Here is a 10,467-nt window from a genome sequence, read left to right as displayed (position 1 = left end):
CACACACACACACACACACACACACACACACACACGATCAAACATATAAATACCCATATATTCACCCATACACTGAAGGGTCATCATAGAGAAGCACCTAGAATAGTGAATGTGTAAAACACACAGGCACGGTTTCCTCCCCCATGTCAGACTAGATATCTATTTATCCTTCTTCCTCTTCTAAACAACAGAATCACGGCATCACCGTAGGGAGTGATGACGACACGGTTTCCTCCCCCATGTCAGACTAGATATCTATTTATCCTTCTTCCTCTTCTAAACAACAGAATCACGGCATCACCGTAGGGAGTGATGACGACACGGTTTCTCCCCCATGTCAGACTAGATATCTATTTATCCTTCTTCCTCTTCTAAACAACAGAATCACGGCATCACCGTAGGGAGTGATGACGACACGGTTTCCTCCCCCATGTCAGACTAGATATCTATTTATCCTTCTTCCTCTTCTAAACAACAGAATCACGGCATCACCGTAGGGAGTGATGACGACACGGTTTCCTCCCCCATGTCAGACTAGATATCTATTTATCCTTCTTCCTCTTCTAAACAACAGAATCACGGCATCACCGTAGGGAGTGATGACGACACGGTTTCCTCCCCCATGTCAGACTAGATATCTATTTATCCTTCTTCCTCTTCTAAACAACAGAATCACAGCATCACCGTAGGGAGTGATGACGACACGGTTTCCTCCCCCATGTCAGACTAGATATCTATTTATCCTTCTTCCTCTTCTAAACAACAGAATCACGGCATCACCGTAGGGAGTGATGACGACACGGTTTCCTCCCCATGTCAGACTAGATATCTATTTATCCTTCTTCCTCTTCTAAACAACAGAATCACGGCATCACCGTAGGGAGTGATGACGACACGGTTTCCTCCCCCATGTCAGACTAGATATCTATTTATCCTTCTTCCTCTTCTAAACAACAGAATCACGGCATCACCGTAGGGAGTGATGACGACACGGTTTCCTCCCCATGTCAGACTAGATATCTATTTATCCTTCTTCCTCTTCTAAACAACAGAATCACGGCATCACCGTAGGGAGTGATGACGACACGGTTTCCTCCCCATGTCAGACTAGATATCTATTTATCCTTCTTCCTCTTCTAAACAACAGAATCACGGCATCACCGTAGGGAGTGATGACGACACGGTTTCTCTCCCCATGTCAGACTAGATATCTATTTATCCTTCTTCCTCTTCTAAACAACAGAATCACGGCATCACCGTAGGGAGTGATGACGACACGGTTTCCTCCCCATGTCAGACTAGATATCTATTTATCCTTCTTCCTCTTCTAAACAAGAATCACGGCATCACCGTAGGGAGTGATGACGACACGGTTTCCTCCCCATGTCAGACTAGATATCTATTTATCCTTCTTCCTCTTCTAAACAACAGAATCACGGCATCACCGTAGGGAGTGATGACGACACGGTTTCCTCCCCATGTCAGACTAGATATCTATTTATCCTTCTTCCTCTTCTAAACAACAGAATCACGGCATCACCGTAGGGAGTGATGACGACACGGTTTCCTCCCCCATGTCAGACTAGATATCTATTTATCCTTCTTCCTCTTCTAAACAACAGAATCACGGCATCACCGTAGGGAGTGATGACGACACGGTTTCCTCCCCATGTCAGACTAGATATCTATTTATCCTTCTTCCTCTTCTAAACAACAGAATCACGGCATCACCGTCCAGCCCTCCTCCTCTCCTCCTGTCGTCTCATGGTCTAGTATAGTTTAGCTCAGGGTTGGTAGATTTCAGGACACCACTCCTCCAGCCCTCCCTCCTCACCACTCCTCCAGCCCTCCCTCCTCTCCTCTCCTCCTCCAGCCCTCCTCCCCTCTCCTCTATTTACCACTTCCTCAGCCCTCCTCCTCTCCTCCTGGTCTCATGTCGTCTGATGGTCTAGTATAGTTTAGCTCAGGGTTGGTAGATTTCAGGACACCACTCCTCCAGCCCTCCTCCTCTCCTCCTGTCGTCTCATGGTCTAGTATAGTTTAGCTCAGGGTTGGTAGGAATTTTGGTAGTAGAGTTCACGGTGAATATCAAGTCTCCTGAAGAAAGAAATTCACATTTTCACAACACGGTGAAAGCAATATGGTGGAAAGTGAGTCAAGGAGTCTATTTCCACACTATGCTATTTTTTTCCAGACTAGTGCAGATCAGGGTTGAGGTCCATTTCAGTTTAGATTTTTTTTTTAAGAAAGTGAAAACAGAATGGTCCCCAACCTTAATGCAGACGAGGAGAACAACGTTAGACTATTGAGGCCCACCCCTAGAACAGTTAAACCTCTCCTGACCAATCACTTCAAACTTCCCTGTCCTCTTCAGAAAGGAGTAGCTAGAAGCTGTCCCTAATCGCTGATGCAGGGTCAGATGGTATCATAAAGGAGTAGCTAGAAGCTGTCCCTAATCGCTGATGCAGGGTCAGATGGTATCATAAAGGAGTCGCTAGAAGCTGTCCCTAATCGCTGATGCAGGGTCAGATGGTATCATAAAGGAGTAGCTAGAAGCTGTCCCTAATCGCTGATGCAGGGTCAGATGGTATCATAAAGGAGTCGCTAGAAGCTGTCCCTAATCGCTGATGCAGGGTCAGATGGTATCATAAAGGAGTAGCTAGAAGCTGTCCCTAATCGCTGATGCAGGGTCAGATGGTATCATAAAGGAGTCGCTAGAAGCTGTCCCTAATCGCTGATGCAGGGTCAGATGGTATCATAAAGGAGTAGCTAGAAGCTGTCCCTAATCGCTGATGCAGGGTCAGATGGTATCATAAAGGAGTAGCTTGAACTGTCCCTGTCCCTAATCGCTGATGCAGGGTCAGATGGTATCATAAAGGAGTAGCTAGAAGCTGTCCCTAATCGCTGATGCAGGGTCAGATGGTATCATAAAGGAGTCCTCCAGAAGCTGTCCCTCCTCGCTGATGCAGGGTCAGATGGTATCATAAAGGAGTAGCTAGAAGCTGTCCCTAATCGCTGATGCAGGGTCAGATGGTATCATAAAGGAGTAGCTTGAAGCTGTCCCTAATCGCTGATGCAGGGTCAGATGGTATCATAAAGGAGTAGCTAGAAGCTGTCCCTAATCGCTGATGCAGGGTCAGATGGTATCATAAAGGAGTAGCTTGAAGCTGTCCCTAATCGCTGATGCAGGGTCAGATGGTATCATAAAGGAGTAGCTAGAAGCTGTCCCTAATCGCTGATGCAGGGTCAGATGGTATCATAAAGGAGTAGCTTGAAGCTGTCCCTAATCGCTGATGCAGGGTCAGATGGTATCTCATTGCCCAAGTGGTTAAAGGGATAGTGTGAGATTTTGGCAATTAAGACTTTTTGTTCTACTTACCCAGAGTCAGATGAACTTGTGGACACCAAAACAGGCTGAAATTCCAGGCAGTCTTTTCAAACAGCTCTAACACTAAAAGAGCATCATCATCATTTTAACATTTTCACAGTATTATTCCATCCTCATAATATGGAAATAGATTAAAATAAAAAACAAGTACATCACTTTTTTTGACTGCACGGGTCCTTTAAGGTCAGGGTACGGTTAGGGTTGACTGATCCTAAATCTGTGGTTATTTAGAGGCAACCTACCATACGTTTTCTAGGACGTCACAATCAGGATGCATCTCAAACAGGCATTGGCCTGTCCAGTATACACACAAACCTATTATTCATGGAGAACTGATCATGTTTTTATACGATGTTTTGTATATCATGATTTATTCATTTCTCTTTTTGGGAGAGGGATGTCTTGATTTCTTCTGTTGGATGTGTACAGATCCTCTTCACCTTACATTTTTATTTTATTTTTTACATTTTTTTTTTTTGTGGTGCACGACCATTTTAAAACGGAGCATATGTCATGAAAATTCCTCCTCGTTTTTAATGAAGAATTGATGATGATGATGATAGTGAAGATGATTATCAGGGACATGACCCCCTGACCTTAGTGACGGTTGTGGGGTTCAAAGGTCGGGGGTTCAGGAGTGGGGTTGTGTGAGGGTCATGATATAAAAAATACATGGTTCAATCTGAAAGTTGTACTTATTAGGTCTGTTCCAGTCGAGCTTGCACACAACAACCAATGGTTATATGCCACGTCATGGACTTCAGTCGGGTATCAGATTGCTACATCCGATGGTATCTGTTTCCCAGACACAGATTTGTCCTGGACTAAACATTCTCCATGGAGATTTTTCATTGGAATACATTTTGAATCAGGTACCAGACTTAATCTGTCTGGTTAACTGGACCTAGATGTGGTCAGCTGATAGGTTAAACATCTATCCAGCCACGGGAAGGTTTAATCTGTCTGGTTAACTGGACCTAGATGTGGTCAGCTGATAGGTTAAACATCTATCCAGCCACTGAAGCGTAATCAGCCTGGAACATGTCCTCTGAGACGTAGTAAAAAGCTGGTATTTAAGTTCACTAGTCCGGCTGTCACCATCCACACCATGATGTATGTTGGACCCCCCCCCCTGGAGACGCCCCCCCCCAACACAAGCCTAATATAATATTTGTTGTTTTCATAAATGTTCTATCCAGTGCCAAGAGCAGTGATTGTTATCTGGATCTTTCATGGTTTTATTTGCAGTTTCTGTCTTTTTATTTTCTTATCGTTCAGAGTGTAACTGCCTAACGTCGCTGATTTAAATAAAGTAAATTGATTTATAAGTAAGTTCTTGTTGTGTGGCTCTTTCTTCTGAAGGACAAAACAGACCGAAAGGTTAACAGCAGAGGGGGGGTGACCTTCCCATCTCCTCTGACATAATTCTGTTCTTCTCCAAAGGAGAGCGAGAGAAGAGCGCGAGGCATCATCTATATTATTAAAAAGAAACCACTTACGACTTGTGGACCCAGAGATCTCAAAATGGTGTCCAAAGTAGAATGGGACAGGAGAGAGACGGGAACATTATTACTTCCATCATATATGGGTTTATAGGTCATCCCCGTGGTAAATACAACACACACACCGGCCCCAGGGGGGCGAGCTGCCGGAGGAAGGAAGGAAGGAAGCAATTTCTAGTCCATAAACAAAGTAGCACTTAGGGGAAAAAGACAAAAGGGAGAGAAGAGAGGAGGAACTGAGCCCAGAGCAGAGGGACTTGAATAGGAGGAGGGCCGTGTCCTCGAGGATCAAAACCCTAATGTGACTGACTCATCTACAAATGAACAATGAAGTAGATATTTATGATGCAAGGTTCTGTGTAGATCAGTCGGCCTGTAATGTTGAACAAGCCTGAGGAAAGGTAAACGTGGTTAAACTAATTCTTTAACACCACCAGACGAAAAAGGCTATCTTCTGGTCTCAAATACAGATCTCACACCTCCTGACTGACACTCCTGGGTTGTGTTCATTTGGCATCACATGGAAGAAAACCGATCAAAAACGGCCTGAAGTTGTCCAATAAACGTTTGTTTTTCGTATTCTGTTTTGCTATGATGTGCCATAATGAACATGACCCCGATCTCAGTCCCCCTGACTCCTCTCTTGACCCTTCTCTCTTGTCCATGTACTGTTCAGTAGGCACGAAACTGAAGAAAACCCTACAGGCTGCTCTCGGTGTGAATAGTTTTCAGGACAGTGATTTTGGTTCAATTTGAGACCAGGGTTATTAGTCCCAAAGCGATCTCCATTGGGTGCGTTCGATGCGGATTCACTTTCGTCAAGTGCCTTTCAAAGTTATGTGGATAAACATGGTCCCACTTGCGCCTACATGTCAACCGCAGTAAGTTTCTGCAGTAGCTCTTCACCAACTTCATCCTGCAGCCATCGCCTGCCTGCATGGTGGGAGGCTGCCTGGATGGTGGGAGGCTGCCTGGATGGTGGGAGGCTGCCTGCATGGTGGGAGGCTGCCTGCATGGTGGGAGGCTGCCTGCATGGTGGGAGGCTGCCTGGATGGTGGGAGGCTGCCTGCATGGTGGGAGGCTGCCTGCATGGTGGGAGGCTGCCTGCATGGTGGGAGGCTGCCTGCATGGTGGGAGGCTGCCTGCATGGTGGGAGGCTGCCTGCATGGTGGGAGGCTGCCTGATGGTGGGAGGCTGCCCTGCTGCCTGCATGGTGGGAGGCTGCCTGCATGGTGGGAGGCTGCCTGCATGGTGGGAGGCTGCCTGCATGGTGGGAGGCTGCCTGCATGGTGGGAGGCTGCCTGCATGGTGGGAGGCTGCCTGCATGGTGGGAGGCTGCCTGCATGGTGGGAGGCTGCCTGCATGGTGGGAGGCTGCCTGCATGGTGGGAGGCTGCCTGCATGGTGGGAGGCTGCCTGCATGGTGGGAGGCTGCCTGCATGGTGGGAGGCTGCCTGCATGGTGGGAGGCTGCCTGCATGGTGGGAGGCTGCCTGCATGGTGGGAGGCTGCCTGCATGGTGGGAGGCTGCCTGCATGGTGGGAGGCTGCCTGCATGGTGGGAGGCTGCCTGCATGGTGGGAGGCTGCCTGGATGGTGGGAGGCTCTAATGTCAACCAATCATTATAATGTTTTTGTTTGACCCACTTGAATGTGACCAAAGACATGACAAACACTTCCCTTGAATCAACCATATTTCAGAGAGATTAACTTTGATGTGGGCTTTGGACAGACAGGTTCTGCCCATGTTACTATGATGTGGGTTCTGCCCATGTTACTTTGTGGGCTTTGGACAGACAGGTTCTGCCCATGTTACTATGATGTGGGTTCTGCCCATGTTACTTTGTGGGCTTTGGACAGACAGGTTCTGCCCATGTTACTATGATGTGGGTTCTGCCCATGTTACTTTGTGGGCTTTGGACAGACAGGTTCTGCCCATGTTACTATGATGTGGGTTCTGCCCATGTTACTTTGTGGGCTTTGGACAGACAGGTTCTGCCCATGTTACTTGACTATGATGTGGGTTCTGCCCATGTTACTTTGTGGGCTTTGGACAGACAGGTTCTGCCCATGTTACTATGATGTGGGTTCTGCCCATGTTACTTTGTGGGCTTTGGACAGACAGGTTCTGCCCATGTTACTATGATGTGGGTTCTGCCCATGTTACTTTGTGGGCTTTGGACAGACAGGTTCTGCCCATGTTACTATGATGTGGGTTCTGCCCATGTTACTTTGTGGGCTTTGGACAGACAGGTTCTGCCCATGTTACTATGATGGGCTTTGAACAGGCAGGTTCTGCCCATGTTACTTGATGTGGGCTTTGGACAGACAGGTTCTGCCCATGTTACTATGATGTGCAGGTTCTGCCCATGTTACTATGATGTGGGCTTTGGACAGGCAGGTTCTGCCCATGTTACTATGATGTGGGTTCTGCCCATGTTACTTTGTGGGCTTTGGACAGGCAGGTTCTGCCCATGTTACTATGATGTGGGTTCTGCCCATGTTACTATGATGTGGGTTCTGCCCATGTTACTTGATGTGGGCTTTGGAACAGGCAGGTTCTGCCCATGTCACTATGATGTGGGCTTGAACAGGCAGGTTCTGCCCATGTTACTTTGATGTGGGCTTGGGACAGGCAGGTTCTGCCCATGTTACTATGATGTGGGCTTGGGACAGGCAGGTTCTGCCCATGTTACTTTGATGTGGGCTTGGGACAGGCTGGTTCTGCCCATGTTACTTTGATGTGGGCTTGGGACAGGCAGGTTCTGCCCATGTTACTATGATGTGGGCTTGGGACAGGCAGGTTCTGCCCATGTTACTTTGATGTGGGCTTGGGACAGGGCCGTGGGACTGTTTTACCAGAGACGGAGACAGACGGCAGCTTTTGGTTTTGCTTCCACCACAGAGTGAAGGTCGGAACACACACACACAACTCTTAACCCAGGACTGATGACATACTTCAGGAGTGGAGGAGACGAACCTCGACCCCCAGACTTTCTGCATTGGCTAACGAAGTTTGACGCGATGGTACACCAGGCGCTTGGCATTTGGGAGGAAGGGCAATGGGGAAGATTACACACAGACTGACAACACATCCCATAGAATCAGATGATTCACTTTATAATATGCTCACATAAGCTTATAGCAAGTTTAAGGCATTATACTGGTCGGTGTTCCCCATGATGGAGTGTTCCCCATGATGGAGTGTTACCCATGATGGAGTGTTACCCATGATGGAGTGTTACCCATGATGAAGGAGTGTTACCCATGATGGAGTGTTACCCATGATGGAGTGTTCCCCATGATGATGGAGTGTTCCCCATGATGAAGGAGTGATGATGGAGTGTTCCCCATGATGAAGGAGTGTTACCCATGATGGAGTGTTACCCATGATGGAGTGTTACCCATGATGAAGGAGTGTTCCCCATGATGGAGTGTTCCCCATGATGGAGTGTTACCCATGATGGAGTGTTACCCATGATGAAGGAGTGTTACCCATGATGGAGTGTTACCCATGATGGAGTGTTCCCCATGATGAAGGAGTGTTACCCATGATGGAGTGTTCCCCATGATGAAGGAGTGTTACTCATGATGGAGTGTTACTCATGATGGAGTGTTCCCCATGATAAAGGAGTGTTCCCCATGATGAAGGAGTGTTCCCCATGATGAAGGAGTGTTACTCATGATGGAGTGTTACTCATGATGGAGTGTTCCCCATGATGGAGTGTTCCGCCCATGATGGAGTGTTACCCATGATGAAGGAGTGTTACCCATGATGGAGTGTTACCCATGATGGAGGAGTGTTACCCATGATGAAGGAGTGTTACCCATGATGAAGGAGTGTTACCCATGATGGAGTGTTACCCATGATGAAGGAGTGTTCATCATGGGTAACACTCCTTCATCATGGGTAACACTCCATCATGGGGAAGGAGTGTTACCCATGATGGAGGAGTGTTACCCATGATGAAGTGTTACCCATGATGAAGGAGTGTTACCCATGATGGAGTGTTACCCATGATGAAGGAATGTTACCCATGATGGAGTGTTCCCCATGATGAAGGAGTGTTACCCATGATGGAGTGTTACCCATGATGGAGTGTTACCCATGATGAAGGAGTGTTACCCATGATGAAGGAGTGTTACCCATGATGAAGGAGTGTTCCCCATGATGGAGTGTTTCCCTTGATGGAGTGTTCCCCATGATGGAGTGATCCCCATGATGAAGGAGTGTTCCCCATGATGGAGTGTTCCCCATGATGGAGTGTTACCCATGATGATGGAGTGTTCCCCATGATGAAGGAGTGTTCCCCATGATGATGGAGTGTTCCCCATGATGAAGGAGTGTTCCCCATGATGAAGGAGTGTTACCCATGATGGAGTGTTACCCATGATGAAGGAGTGTTACCCATGATGAAGGAGTGTTACCCATGATGAAGGAGTGTTACCCATGATGAAGGAGTGTTACCCATGATGAAGGAGTGTTACCCATGATGAAGGACTGTTACAAATGATGGAGTGTTCCCCATGATGGAGTGTTCCCCATGATGAAGGAGTGTTCCCCATGATGGAGTGTTCCCCATGATGGAGTGTTACCCATGATGGAGTGTTCCCCATGATGAAGGAGTGTTCCCCATGATGAAGGAGTGTTCCCCATGATGAAGCGTTCCCCATGATGAAGCGTTCCACATGATGAAGCGTTCCCCATGATGAAGGAGCGTTCCCCATGATGAAGGAGTGTTCCCCATGATGAAGGAGTGTTCCCCATGATTAAGGAGTGTTACCCATGATGAAGGAGTGTTCCCATGATGAGTGTTCCCCCCATGAGGAGTGTTACCCATGATGAAGGAGTGTTCCCCATGATTAAGGAGTGTTACCCATGATGGAGTGTTCCCCCCATGATGGAGTGTTCCCCATGATGGAATGTTCCCCATGATGGAGTGTTCCCCATGATTAAGGAGTGTTACCCATGATGGAGTGTTCCCCATGATGGAGTGTTACCCATGATGGAGTGTTCCCCATGATGGAGTGTTCCCCATGATGGAGTGTTCCCCATGATTAAGGAGTGTTACCCATGATTAAGGAGTGTTACCCATGATGGAGTGTTCCCCATGATGGAGTGTTACCATGATTAAGGAGTGTTACCCATGATTAAGGAGTGTTACCCATGATGAAGGAGTGTTCCCCATGATGGAGTGTTACCCATGATTAAGGAGTGTTCCACATGATGAAGGAGCACTATATGTCTGGAGTGGAGTAGTGACAATCATTCCATAGAAAGTGAATGAACATATAGAGCCTGTGACACTTTTATAAAAGGTGCATACATGCTTATAACAAGTTATAAGGCATTATACCAGTTGGCTTTTACGTAACGTGTTACCAAACAACCTTCCCCATTAGAAGCTTTCAGACAACAACACAATGGGTCAAATCACCTTCTACAGCAACATGGTATGGAACAACACATTCGTTCAAGCATGTAGGTTTGATAGGAGCATTGACATTGCATAGCTGACAACGCGCCATTGTATTTCTATGGAACAACACATTCATTCAAGCATGTAGGTTTGATAGGAA

The 10,467-nt window shown here is 47.2% G+C and overlaps 1 long non-coding RNA gene across 1 annotated transcript; it reads left to right on the top strand.

Annotated features, from left to right (window-relative positions):
- The first annotated feature begins 2,951 nt into the window (after nucleotides 1-2,951).
- Nucleotides 2,952-4,720, top strand: LOC124020002. The gene is made up of 2 exons (XR_006835883.1): nucleotides 2,952-4,313; nucleotides 4,387-4,720. It is a non-coding gene; the product is annotated as an uncharacterized LOC124020002 (long non-coding RNA).
- Nucleotides 4,721-10,467: the final 5,747 nt, after the last annotated feature.

This window comes from Oncorhynchus gorbuscha, unplaced genomic scaffold (assembly GCF_021184085.1).
Source record: "Oncorhynchus gorbuscha isolate QuinsamMale2020 ecotype Even-year unplaced genomic scaffold, OgorEven_v1.0 Un_scaffold_745, whole genome shotgun sequence".
Classification (NCBI taxonomy): Eukaryota; Metazoa; Chordata; class Actinopteri; order Salmoniformes; family Salmonidae; genus Oncorhynchus; species Oncorhynchus gorbuscha.
The sequence above is the reverse complement of the archived record's forward strand: the minus strand, read 5'-3'. Positions and strand labels throughout refer to the sequence as shown.